The 14,256-nt window shown below is 43.1% G+C and overlaps 1 long non-coding RNA gene across 1 annotated transcript in view; it reads left to right on the top strand.

Moving 5' to 3' along the window:
- The window catches only part of LOC146784218 (uncharacterized), a 603,578-nt gene that overhangs the window by 300,789 nt on the left and 288,533 nt on the right, over positions 1-14,256 (top strand). Inside the window, exon 2 of the long non-coding RNA XR_014970515.1 lies at positions 5,542-5,671. This is a non-coding gene — a long non-coding RNA (uncharacterized LOC146784218). The remainder of the gene's footprint in view (positions 1-5,541; positions 5,672-14,256) is intronic.

Raw genomic sequence — 14,256 nt, 5'->3', positions numbered from 1 at the left:
TAGCATGTAAAAAGGTCAAAAAGGTCCTAAGTGACAAAGCAAAGTAGAAGTAATCAGCAATAAAGGACAAAAGAGCAATGAGTAGGAGACAAAAAGATGAGTACAAGTTAGGAACCTAAGAAATATTGAAGTTCGTGGTCAGAATTTTGGCCTTGGCTTACTGTGTGAAGACGCATTATCCAGGTTGCTTCAAGGCGTCTCAATCTCATTGACACTGACCACACCATTACCAGCGGTCTCAAGGTGAAATCCAAATGGACACCCACACTACCGGGTAATAATCCAATCGATATCTTCTACAACCTGGTGCTTGAAGATCTCAACAAACATGAGAACAAATTAGATAAATCTAGACACAAAGGCAGAGATAATCTATCAAGAAATGAGCGTCTGGCACTTGAGGAACTCACTTCCAATCATGACATAATCATTGAGGAGGCCGATAAGGGCAGAAATGTAATTGTCATGAACAAATCTGACTACCATGCTGAAATCATCTCTCAACTTAACGACTCAACTTGCTATGAACCTCTCACCAGTAATCCTACTGGCAACCTTACCAAACTGATCAACAAAAACCTTAGCGATTGGCACTCCCTTGGTTTACTTGACGATGAAGAAGTACTGTACATGAGGGTTGATAAACCTGTGTCTCCCTGGTTATACACACTACCCAAAATACACAAGCATCCCACCCGTCCGCCCGGTAGACCTATTGTCTCAGGGATAGGAGGCCCCACAGAACGACTAGCTCAATATGTGGATGTATTTCTCAATCCCCTGGTTAAGAACCTTCTGTCTTTCATACAGGATACTAAACATATTCTGAGTATTCTCAATGATCTCCAATGGCAACCAGGCATGATTATGGCGACACTGGATGTGGTGTCCTTATACACCTCAATCAAACCTGATCTTGGTCTTGAAGCTGTCACACAATTTTTGGAGGGTAGATCGGCTTCTTTATGGCAACATACCAACATGTTAATATCCATGATGGATATAATACTTAAAAACAATTGCTTTTTGTATGAAGGGAAATGGTACAAACAAACCAAAGGTGTAGCCATGGGCTCAAGGTTTTCACCTTCGTTCGCCAACCTCTACATGGGCTCATTAGAGGCAACCTGGATTTGGGGCATTAAGGGCACCAAGTGGACTAATTCCATTGTATACTGGGGTAGTTATATCGACGATTGCTTTTTACTCTGGTCTGGCACCCAAGAAGAGCTTGATGATTTCTGCATCCACCTCAATTCTAATAAGATGGACATGAAGTTCACGTGCAATTGTAGTATCTCACACATTACCTTTTTAGACGTAGAATTTTATGTTAAGGACAACACCTTACAAAGCAGACTTTTTCGTAAGGAGACAGCTTGTAACGCCATTCTCCATGCTACCAGCTCTCACCCCATACATCAGATTCAAGCCATTCCTTATGGCGAACTCATCAGAGCAAGAAGGAACTGTAGTGAAGACACTGAATTCAACAAATGCATGACTTACATGGGAAAAAGATTCTCTCAACGTGGATACGAGACTAACCTCATCAACCAAGCCGTCAACAGAGTCATCAAAACGGACAGAAATAACATACTTCGACCCAAAACTCGGATCAAACCTATCCTCCAAACAACTAGACTGATAACCAACTACAATGGCCTCAGCTCTGTGATCAGAAGAAGCATGAATAAACATTGGAACATTCTTCTTACAGACAGAAATCTCAAAGAGATCATCACCACCAAACCTTCGATCACATTCAGACGTGGAAGAACTTTGCGCAACAGGCTAAGCCCTACTGTTCCTCATACTGCCTCCACACGCTCTTGGCTCACTCCACACACCATTGGCTTCCACAAATGTGGATGCTGTGGTGTTTGTAAATGAGCATTGAACGGAGTCAAGGAATTCTCCAGCTATCATAAACGCCGCTTTGAAATCAGGACTAACATTAATTGCAACACCAAATTTGTTGTGTATGTGCTTGAGTGCACCTGCAAGAGCCAGTACGTTGGCAGCACCATCAGAGCCCTGAAGGAAAGAATCAGTGAACATGCCAGAGCCATTCACACGAAAGATTCAAGATACCCCATGGCCATACATATAGGTTCTTGTCCCACCCAAGGAGCTCACAAGAGATTGTCCTTTTTTGGAATTGACATTGCCCAACCCAACATAAGGGGTGGCAACCGTGAACTGAGATTGAGACGCCTTGAAGCAACCTGGATAATGCGTCTTCACACAGTAAGCCACGGCCAAAATTCTGACCACGAACTTCAATATTTCTTAGGTTCCTATCTTGTACTCATCTTTTTGTCTCCTACTCATTGCTCTTTTGTCCTTTCTTGCTGATTACTTCTACTTTGCTTTGTCACTTAGGACCTTTTTGACCTTTTTACATGCTATTTTATCCCTTTTTCTTTCCAAACTTTTTCTCTCTTCCTTCCTTGTTTTCTCTATTAGATTTTTAGCCTTATCTTCTAGTTATTGAACTTTCCATTATTATGTTCCTTTGATATACTGCGATATATACACTATTCATCTAAGTCATGATATTTCATTCCATACGTTTACTTTATCTTGTTACTCATATTTACAGCACGTACAATTTTCTTACAGTCTCTTTTTCTGCAACAATTGTAATTGTGTAAATACTATAATTATGCCTCCTCCTCTTTTTCTATGTTTCTTACATTCATCTCGCCACCCCCTTTTTATCTTACTATGTTCTGTAATTCTGTGTCCACTTGCTCATATATGGTTTTGTTTTTTCTGACACTTGTATTGTGGATGAGGCATTCTGCCCATTTCCCGTTTGTGTATTCATGCTTTTGCTCTATTGTTACTATTTTCACGTCATGATTTATGCTTGCAACAACATGATCCATTGGGCTTAGTCTTTCCTTTGTTTTTACAGCACCAACGTCACTAGAACCCACCACTTCCGGTTATTTTCACGAAGGTTAGCCTTCTAGTCATCGGGTGTGTTTTGCCTTTATAACCGTTTTCCGGTTTTCCCTCCTTCCTCCCGCACTTCCGCAGCCAGATCCTCCACCTCACACCGTTACCTACAGGTATTTCTTCATCCCCGTACGCATTGGCTTTCATGCCGTACTTTCGCTGTGCCCATTAGTTCTTCAATCCTACCGTGTTTCTTCCAGGCCATTTGGTTTCCTGGTCGCACCGACCCATGGGAGACCGCTCTACCCTTGATCCCTACGGCATTTCATTGTTTCTCCTGACATTGCTCATCGTGGTGAGTTTTTGCTTGTGTGCCGTTTTTCTTTCCGCACCACGTTGCTTTCGACTCCACTTTCTTTACCCTCCTCTCATCCTGCTCCTACACACTTTCTGCCTTTGCGTTTCTTTTCATTACTACCTTGCCGCTTTCCTAGCCTTAGTTGCCCTTTGACATTACCTGTCGGTATTTACTTGCCGTTCCATTCCGCTCCTACCTAGTGCCGCGCACCTTTTGATAGTTGCATGTTCTAATGCATTTGTACTCCTTTCTACTACTGCCTTGCACGCTTTTCACATCCGTTGTACTTTGAGCGTTACCCCCACCTCGTTTCTGCCCTTTTGCTTCACAGTTGTTGCAGTCTTGACGATTAATGTTCTACATGTTTGCGAATTTCTAGTTTAAATTTCCGTGTTTTTGCGCAACTTGAGGCTGTTTTTCTTAAATACAAATGTTCTTTCATTCTAATTTGCTTCTGCTTAATATGTTTCCATCGCTTACTTTGTGTAATTGTGTCAAGGCTTCCTCCACATTTTGTTTCTTGCCAATGTTATTTAATTAGGCATTACCACTTGTTGAGGCCTTTTAGTTATTCTATATGACTTTATTTTCTCATGCATTTTGCTTTTCACTTTCTATCAATGAACCCTCACCATTCCTTTTTCAATTCTCTTGTCGTTTTCCTCTCCCTTTTGTTGTAACCCCTTCTTTCTTGGGATCTGCCTTTTTCGTTCAGTGCGATGTTACTTATTCTGTCACCTGATTAACCGTGCTCTTTGATTGTTTTTGATCATAATTGCGTTTATGTTTTGTCACCACCATGTTTATTTCTATTGTCACTCCTCTCCTTTTGCTTTTGGTTTTTGATCCATTATCATATTGTTTCCCAGCCCTGAAGAGTCACAGTTGTTCTACTGTTGACGAAACACGTGTCGGCTGGCGCCCTTTGTACTGATGAAAACATCTTTTGAATTAAAACAACATCTCTTCATTGTTTATTGAACTTTGTTGTTCTTTCTGTGATCTCATTACCAAAATTGTCACGTGTGCACAGGATTTGCTTACAATTGTTCTGGTATGGGCTTTCGCCCACACCTTATACAGGGGTTTTGGGTATTCCCCTGACCTGTTTGCACCGTTAAGCATTGGTTCTTTGTTCTTCTTACTTCATCTGTCCGTTTATCTGCCTGAGCGCCATTTATCCTGTTTTCAAAAACCCTCTCTGGTCTATGTACTTCATCCTGCGTTGCCGATCCAGACTGCTGCATGCTGGTAAGTGAAGTCCATTATGAATTCCCCTTTAGTAAGTAGGAGATCCAAAACACCCAGTGGTGTCCCAACATTGTGGTCCTTGACCCTCACTCCACTATATATAAAGAGACCACAATCCTGAATCACCATATCCACGGCGAGATTCAGGTATGGACCACAGCGTATTGTTTTAAAAGAAATGCAGTGCATTATTGCAGAAAGAAATCATCAGCATCCATTAGTGAAACAGCAAGTGCCCAGCATGACGCGTTTCGACCGCGTAACCACGGTCTTGATCACATTTATATATATATATATATTTAGTTTGTTGTATAACCATTTGTAGTTTGTGTAAATATTTTTTTTTAACTAATGTTCTTATGTATTTAGTTATATTTTTATCTAGGGTGATTATATATTTATTTTGGTGGTGTGATTTTTTTTGTAAAAGAGTTTGTATATGTTGTTTAATGTTTATTTTAATATTTTCTTTAACGTATGAAGTAGTTTTTTTATGTTTATTAATGACAATGTAATTATTTTGGTAATATTATTATAGTCGATATTGTGTGAGACAATATTTTTGGCAAATCATATGTTTACACGTACTTTTAGTTCCAATATTTTTGTTTTTGATATAAGTAAAAAATAATATTTTTAAATGTGATATTATTGTTCTCAATATTTATGGTTTTATTAGTTTAGTATAGGAAGGCAATATTTGTGTTAATAATCTTTAATTTCCAATATTTTTGTATAGCGATATTGTATGCATCGGTATTGTGTCGTTGAACAAAAAAGTGTACCTTTAAAAACATATTGCATTGGAAGCTGAGCTCCTATTACCAATTTGGCAAAGTACTTGCGGAGAACTCAGTAAAGTGTACTGTAGCATCCCTCCTAAGTGGAGTTGCAGATCCTTGCCTTAGTAGACTTGGGCCACTCAACTGGAAACCTGTGGTCATGTCATTGCAATAGAACATCAGAAAAGTTTGTCCCTGAAATTGAGAAACTAACCTCTGTATCTTCTTCTTATGCATCCTTAGCTGGATTGATGGTTGATCCCCTCTGTGACGACCCATACGACTCGACCAAGCATGCCCTTGGAACAAGATGGGAAACTGCTAAGTGCACGGTTTGTTTCTGCCACCTGGATGCCACAAGGTGCTGCACGAGGTATGATCTGCTCTCTATTTTTTTCCATGGTGCAGGAATGGATTATGCTATGTTATGTTATGTTATGTTAGTTTATGTAAGTGCGGAAGCATAGCTGCTGCCAGGAATAATTTATGGAACAATTTACAAACAATATTTATATAAAATAAGAGCTAATAGTGTTTTGATAGATTATAATTTGGCAAATGTTTGTGAAGGGAAGAGAACGCTGGCACTTTACAATGTTGCTGAGTATTTCACTAGGGCAAACTTTGCTGGTGGGTGAAATTGCCTAAAAAAATGTTTTTACAGGAAATTGTCCATGCAAAAATGAAGGAATTCTTCTATCCAAAAGTAGTTCCAACAGGGTTTTTGTCCCTAATAAAAAACTGTTTGTAGGATGTGCTAGCCGAAATACAAAAATAGAGGTTTAGAGGTTTAGTAGGTGAAGGAAGGCTCTGGTATTCTCCAGTTTCTGCCCAAGAAGTGTTGGATTTAGTTGAACGCATGCTGAAATGGTTCAGTTTTCAGTTCTTTGCTGAGAGGGGTGAAGTTTGGTTCTGCCCTGAGGTCACGATTCAGTAATAGCAGTCATCCAGAGACTTTTCAGAAGTGCAGCAGCTTACAGAGCATCTTCAATGTATTTAAAGGTTGAATTAAGAATAGTAAATCTATACTCACCTATATATGTTTACTTACACAATATTTTGTTAGTCACTATTTCGTTTATGATATTTTTGTAGAACAATATTTATATAGTTGATTTTCGGAGAAATAGTGTAGGGCATAGCATATTGCATGCCTGGTATTGTCCTCAAATTCTGTTGTGCGTTATGGTGACTGCGATTAACTTGTTCAAACTTAAAAGCACAATAAAGCTTTGGAAATAGAAGGATTTTGTTGATGTGCAACTCCTGTGTCTGAAGTTGATTGGAACTTGAGGGCCCAGCAGAGGTACACATCGCCATTAGGCAAATAATCTTTCAAGATACTCTTTGAAGCTTGGGTAAGAAATAAGTGGGGTAAGGTGTTCGCAATAAGGACACAACAGTTGGTTAAATATTTCCAAATAAGTACTTTTGGGAAAAGACATACTATTCAGGTTGAAGAGCCAGTAGAGCCTACACAGTGTACATAACAATTTTCTTCAGCATGAGCGGCTGCTGAAACTGCTGGCATACAATTGGTCGCTTGTTTTGTTCGAGCTATTGTGTACAAGAGGAATTGTAAAGCTGGGCTGTGGAACCTTTGGCATAATCCAAAAGCTTTGATGACTACCTGCTGAAGGAAATGGGGAGGGAAATAAATTAACAAAAGAAAAAGTGGCAAATAAAAAATAAACTAACAATGCAGGAGAGCCTGTACATTAGAAAAGAATAATTTAAAAATATATATTTTTATTGAGTTTTATAAACCCTTACAATAATCACAGTAATCAGTAATGTGGAGCAGTGCTGCAGTTACAGTATAATGATGTAGTACAATGAACGGATTATTGTTCGCCATGAATCACTGCATAGTAAATACAAACAAAAAACTGGAAAGAACAGAGAGCAAAGGAAAACAGACATCCACGTAGTAATGCACACATCGATGGGTTCACTGATGGAGTATTGATTACCAAAATATCCACATACACAAATATTGATGCAAAAAAATCGATATAAAAAATATCGACATCCTACATTTAAAATTGCAAGTACAAAAATATAGAAACAAAAATATCAATGTAAAAAATATAGATGTACAAAATATTGTTTTTTACTTTAAATAAAAATTAATGTTAAATATATAAAATAATAAAATTACCTTAAAAAAATTATTTAGATTCAATATACATTTTAACAAATATAATAAAGTAAATTTAATTTAAAAAAATATTTAAACATACATATATAAAATTTAATATATATATACTTTAAAACAATTAATAAACTATTAATTTTCATGTATTTTATAATTTTATAAATATATAAAAATGTACAAAGAAATATATATATTTACATATACTTATAACATAAAATCTAATACAAATATGATATTATAAATTAAAACATTAAAGTATGTATTAGTCTTTACAATTAAATGTTGCACTCCATTAAGTGCAACAGTAGGGAAAGTGTTGGATTGCGGAGGGGTAAATATGAATATTCCCACTCCAGTTAGTGCAACAGTAGGTAAAGTATTGGATAGCGGAGGGGTAAAAATTACTATTGCCACTCCAGTGGGTGCAACAGTAGGGAAATTGCAACTACTAAAAATTTAACACATATATTAAAAAGCAAAACTAGTACTTATACAAAAAAATTGATTACATACTTTTAAAATACATGCTAAAATACATAACACTAATTAAAACATCGATATTTTAAACAACTATATTTTTGCAAACGATATTAACAACTTCGATATTTCCAAAAACGATATTTCTTACCTGTAAGTCGATATTCTTGACCACGATATTCTTCCTGTCTATATTTCTCTATCACGATATTTAAAACTCGATATTTGTGTATGTTGACAATTACACTTGATATTCTGTCTGTGCTCCACATCGATGTATGCGATTTGGGTGAAAGTCTCAATAATGGTCCCATACAGCAATGGAATCACTGCTGCCCTAAGGCCAATGGGCGCTACAAAGTATATTGCTTTCAGGTGTCAATAAACTGATGTAGTGAGACAGACTCCGCAGTAGCCACCTCATCTACGGCTGCAGGGGCACATAGTTATTCCTCTAGTAGAGACCAGATATCTTTAGGTCGGAACCATACAAGCATTAGTTCCCAGAAAGTGGTAAACTGCTCCTAGTAATAGGTGGCATCCTTGAGCCAATTTGCTACAAATGGTAGTGCTCGTCGCCCCCATCTCATCGCCACTCTGCGCTTGGCCAGTAAAAAGAGGAGGGCCGCCAGTTTGCATCTCTCAGACGGCACCACCTGAACATGCCACAAAGGCTCTACGCGGGAGGTTCGATCAAAGGATGAATCTGTGATGTCAGTAAGTGTGGTGAAAATTTCGTCCCAATAGTCGGAGATGCCTGGGCAGTTGAAGGCGAGGTGCGAAAAATTACCAGTTGTGAAGTGGCAGCGGTTACAGTGCATATCTGTGCCCAGTTCCATTATGACCAGTCTCACTGAAATATGGTACAGTCGGTGTATACATTTCAAGTGAATAATGCGAAAGTGATAGTTGGGGGATAAAGCGCACGACTGCGTGCAACAGTAGTGCCATTTTGCATCTGTCAGCGGGAGCGTAATGTCTGCACCCAAAGCACTTCTACTATTTTGAGAGTGTATAGGTACCGAATTTTTCTTCGCAGCATTTAATTTTGTGACAAGTCTCCAAGGTGATGGGGAGGTCAGAAACAACTCCAGCACCTGGAATATAGTATGCAGCACATGGACGGCGGCCCGCAGTTGATAGTATATAAATGTAATTAAGAACGTAGCATTGTCACTCTACAAGGACTCCTGTGGTTCAAGAAAGGTGCTGTCAGGATAGATTTCACCCATAGTTGTGAGGTTAAGCTTGCACTATCTGTCACATATTCCAGGGTCATTCATGATTGGTAGCAGGGGTGATATATATGTGGTACGGATGGAGCAAAAAGATACTCAAATGAGCCCTGCGTCCCAGCTCACCCCACGCCCATAGCGTACACGCTACTGTGTCAACATGCTGGTGCGGGCGCTCAGGAGTTAGAAATAGTGCCATCTGCAATGGGCAAGGGGCAGCACGATCGCATTCGGGGGCAGTGTGCACCATGAATTGAATTGGAAACAACCAATAAAGAGCAAACTGGGCCTGAGCAATAAAATAATATACGTCCATGTCAGGGGGACTCAGGCCCCCCTGTTCAAAGGGGTGTCTTATAATCTCCCAGGCTATGGGCGGCTGTCCACCCACCCAAGCCAGGAAGACAAGGTGAAATCTAATCTGCTGGCGAAAGTGAAGGAGCAAAGAGATTGGTAAATTTATGAAAAGATTGATGAATTTAGGGAGGATTGCCATTTTTGCTATGGCCAGGCGGCCTATCAGGGACAAAGGACGCCATTTACAGCCTTCTAGCCTGTTGTATAGCCAAGCTAGCAGATGGCCAAAGTTATTCCTCCACTGTTAGTCAGTATTTCTGCTATGCCACACCCCAAGATATTTGACAGCGCCATCCGCCCAGACAAAGGGGAACTCTGAGTCTGTTTGAGGTGTCTCGTTCATCAGGAAAAATATAATAGATTTAGCCCAGTTGATTTAAATTCCGGATATCCTGCCAGATCTGGTGAATTCCCTTAAAAGGGGGTCCAGGTTAACATGCGGGTCCCTCACATATAGAGTGACATTGTCTGCATACAGCAATACTAACGTTCTGCGGGTGAATGCCAGACCTCAGTGCTCATGATACTGATTGAGATTGCCTGCATCGGCGCCATTGCAGTTGCGAAAAGTATGGGGGAGAGGGGGCATCCCTGACGGGTTCCCCTAGTAACTACAAATGGGTCAGATACACCACCATTAATTGTCAGTTGGGCCGTGGGTAGGGAGTGGAGCAGGCCAATAGATTTTCATAAATTAGGTATTTAAGCCTAGGCGCACTAGCAGAGCAAAAAGATACGGCCATTCAAGGGAGTCAAACGCATTAGTGGCATCTAAAAAAAGTGCCACTGCGCGTAGGGTGGTATCTATGGCATGGAGCAGCGCGAAGAAAGTACAAAGGTTATGTGAGGTGGGCCTGCATGGCACAAACTCCGCCTGATCCGGCCTCACCACAGTTGGAAGCAGTGGGAGGAGGCGCAAGGCAAGTAGCTTGTCAAGAATTGTATAATCGGTATTGATTAAGGAAAGTGGTCAGTATGAATCGCAATGGCAGGGGTCTTTGCCAGGCTTAAGTATGGTAATAATGAAGGCCTCAAGCAAGGAGTAAGACATGACCCCCCATAGAGAGAGCCTCCACATACACTTCCAATAAATGTGGGGCAAGCAGTGGAGCATATTCTTTATGGAAAGCAACCATGAAGCCGTCATGGGATCACCTCAACAATTTCCTTGATTGAAACTGGGTCATCCAGGTAACGTCTATGGTGCTCTTCAAGCCAGAGGAGTTGGATCGAATCCAGGTAGAGAGGCTAGCTGGGGTATTGTCCTGCCAAGTTCTAAATAGGGAGGAGAAAAAATCTACCATCACCTTTTGGACTGCTTCTGTGCCAGTATGTATGTGTCAGTGGTCATCCTGCAGTTCCGTTATTGTAGTCGCTTGCCCAGGGCTTGTGCAGTAACTGAGCAAGGGATTTTCCAGTCTGTCTCCCTCTCCAAAGCGTCTCGCGAGTGCCTCCTTTCCCAAATAGAGCAACTCCTGCTGGGAAGCTTCTTTGTACTCTGAGTGTTTGCTACGTATAGTAGCTAGGCTATGCATGTTGTTTTCTGCATAGAACTGTACTTTGAGGTCCCTGATTTTGCTCTCAAGACGTTCTAATTCCCCTCGTAAGGCACGGAGAACGCCCGACTGTTTGGCAATTCATGCTCCCCTAATGACTACTTTGAAGGCCTAAGTTAGACCTGTCAGCCCTAGGGTGGTCTTTCCCTGAGTTTTTGCCCTTGCCTCATTTTTTCCACCCTCTTTTTCGTTGGCCTTAGGTCTCCGAGCGCCTTCCCATTGCTAATCAATGCTAAGGTGCAGGTGCTCTCTTCTCCCAATATGGCTGCCACAGGCCCCTGCTACTGCGGAGTGGTCTTTTTAGTAGCACCCTAGTTGCCAGGAGCTGGCTGGGACCCTACAACATTGTTGCGACACCCGCCCGCCTTTTTCTCCCATAGCTAGGGTAGGGAAGCTCCTGGAACCTGCTGGAACCTTCTAGAATAAGGGTGGGGTCTGCTTTTGCCGCCTTAGAGAGTGGTCACCTGACCTGGGGATACTTAAGGAAAGGAGGGAAACTTTTCAGTCAGTTGGGGCGACGTTGACCTGGGGGAACCTACGCAGGAGATTTAGGCGGTAGGGCCTAGTCAGGGACCTATACCACTGGGAGTGACAGGGCTTAGGTGCTGCCTTCTAAGTTGAGTAAGGAACACTGAATTAGCTCACTGATCTGGTCCAGCGGGAGGGGAACCCAGGGACGACCTGCAAAGCCTGACTAAGAACTCTTGTCAGTCACCAACTCAAACTACCCCCCCCCTCCCCCCAAGGAACTAACCACTAAGGGCGCAGGAACCAACAAGCGCCGAAGAAGACCCTCTAAACTTACTACCGACCTGCTGGGGGATCGACCAGGTACCAGCTCTGTGCCACCCCTGTGCTCCCTGACTTTGCCTGGGTCCCCCCTATACTGCACTGACGTGTGGCCTGTCCTCCCAGCTGCCCTGCTCGGCGCTGGGCCTCCATCAGATTGTCACCCTCAAGCTGCAGGCCGGGCCTTAATTTCCCACGCCCCCGCTGGGGGGGCCTTGAAAATCACTCCCCGCCGTGGCCCTGGGCCGGGAAGACTGCCCCCGCCCTCCCCGGGGCCTGCGGAGAAGACTGGGGCGCCGCCGCTGCCGTCGCAGCCTGAGCAACGCGGCCCCCAGTTGGAGAGGGCCGCCGGAATCCAGCGAAGGCCTCGTTAAGCCTGAAGCCATCCAGCGAGGGTCGCGTTAGGCCCTGAAACCAAGTCCCGCATCACCTGACGGGGGCGGACTCCTAACCGCCGCCCCCGCCGCTTCGCAATTGGCTGTGCAGGCCGCGCCCCCACAGACCGCGCTGCCATTGTCGGCTGCGGGCGCGCCTTCCCCTGAACCTCGGAGGAGGAATTCACGAGCCCTGCGGAGTCCTCTGTGGCACGAACATCGCCGGGAGACCCACGCGGCTGGCGGGAGGGGCTCCGAGGAGAGTGAGCCCCCGCCCGGCCGAGGATCGTCGCAAGGGCCCGGTGTGAGGCCGGAGATCAAGGTAACCCCCAGGGGAGGAGGGCGGAAAGCCGGAGAGAGGCCCGGGACCCGCCCCTCCCCGGGGACGTCTCTTGTTTGGCCCGGTGGGCCCCCCACTGCCCCGAAAGGAGGGGAATTGAATCAGCCATTGCCCCCTCAACCCTCGCCCTGTGAAGGGCTAAGTGAGTACCTCGCAAGAAGAGTGTTTTGGGGACATAAGGAGAGACTGCTCACACCACTAGACAGAGGGCATCATGTTGATTTAATTGTGGAGCACCTGTCTCGCAGGCCCTGTTTAATGCCATAAGGAGAGGCCATGGTTCAGGCCATGCTGGATGCTTTAATTGAATGCAAAGTTTAATGCCCTGAGGAAATACCAGGCTCAATGCCTTAATAAAATGCTGAGTGGAATGCTCTACTTAAAGGCTATGTGCAGCGCTTTGATTTTGCCATGTCTAGCACTTTGATTTGGCCATATTTAGCGCTTTGATTAATTGCCATGTGTAGCGCTTTGCTTGCATGCCATGTTTAGGCCCCTAATGAACTGCTGTGTCGAGCGCTTCAGTGAAATGCTTAATGCAATGCTCAACTGAAACGGTTTAATGTTTTAATGCAATGCTCAACTGAAACGGTTTAATGTTTTAATGCAATGCTCAACTGAAACAGTTTAATGTTTTAATGCAATGCTCAACTGAAACGGTCTAATGAAATGCTTTGAGAACCTGACCGTGAACTAGATAAAGCTAATTGGTTTTACTCAACCTCACTGGTGTGGTGTCAATCATTGCGTGCGCTTCCTGTCTCAGTGGATGTGTGTGCTGTATGGTCACTTTACACGCAAGCCTTTGGATGCCTACCTGCTCGCGCCAAGCTACCCCCTGAGGGACTGGTGACCCCCCCCGTTCCTACAGCCTCCCAAACAGTGGTTCACATAATATCCTCCTTATCATTGTGCTTGAAATATTCACAAATTGCTGCTCTAATGTCTTCCATGAATACCTGCTCTCTCAGTGTGCCCGACGGGACCACCAAGTAAAGGCCCGGGGAAGGGGGGGCCAACCAAGACCTCCAACTCAAGCAGGGAAGGGCAGGACAGGGGCATGGTCCATGAGCATAGGCGGCAGGTGGACGGTGCACTCAGGAGACGCACCAGAGTGCTATCCCATATTCCCTTGTCTGATAAGGCGTCTTCTTTCAAACTGCAGTTTAGATTCTCCAGTATTTAGGGTGTCTTTCATAGATTCACATGCCTGAATCATTCCCCGTCGTCAGAGTGGGAGTCCCACGGTACATAAAAAAGCAATAATTATGCATATAATAACCAAAAAACCTTGGTAAAATAGAACCAGGAAATAAAGTAGCCCTAAGCTACAAGAAAAAACTTCCACACTTACGACGATCATAGTCATTATGTACAGTCCAAACTGCAGCCAATCAGGCGAAAACACCCACCAGAATGTTCTCCTCAGTGGCTCAGGCTCTCGGATTTTCTACCGCACGTCGTGTGAAGGGAGTCTCCCTGAGCTCTGCTCAGTACTTCACAATTTTTTCTGGATTTTTGCTTCTCTTCAGAATTTCATCTTCTAAGAGATCTCTCTTTAGGCCTTGTGAATCTTGTGGGTAGCTCCGGCTATATTCATAAGACCCCCACAAGAAGTGCATTTACTGCCTTTATCTGGATCATGAGGTGAGAGATTGTAAAATCTGCAGGA

Source organism: Triturus cristatus, chromosome 11, assembly GCF_964204655.1.
Source record: "Triturus cristatus chromosome 11, aTriCri1.1, whole genome shotgun sequence".
NCBI lineage: Eukaryota > Metazoa > Chordata > Amphibia > Caudata > Salamandridae > Triturus > Triturus cristatus.
This window is presented reverse-complemented; position numbering and strand designations above follow the sequence as displayed.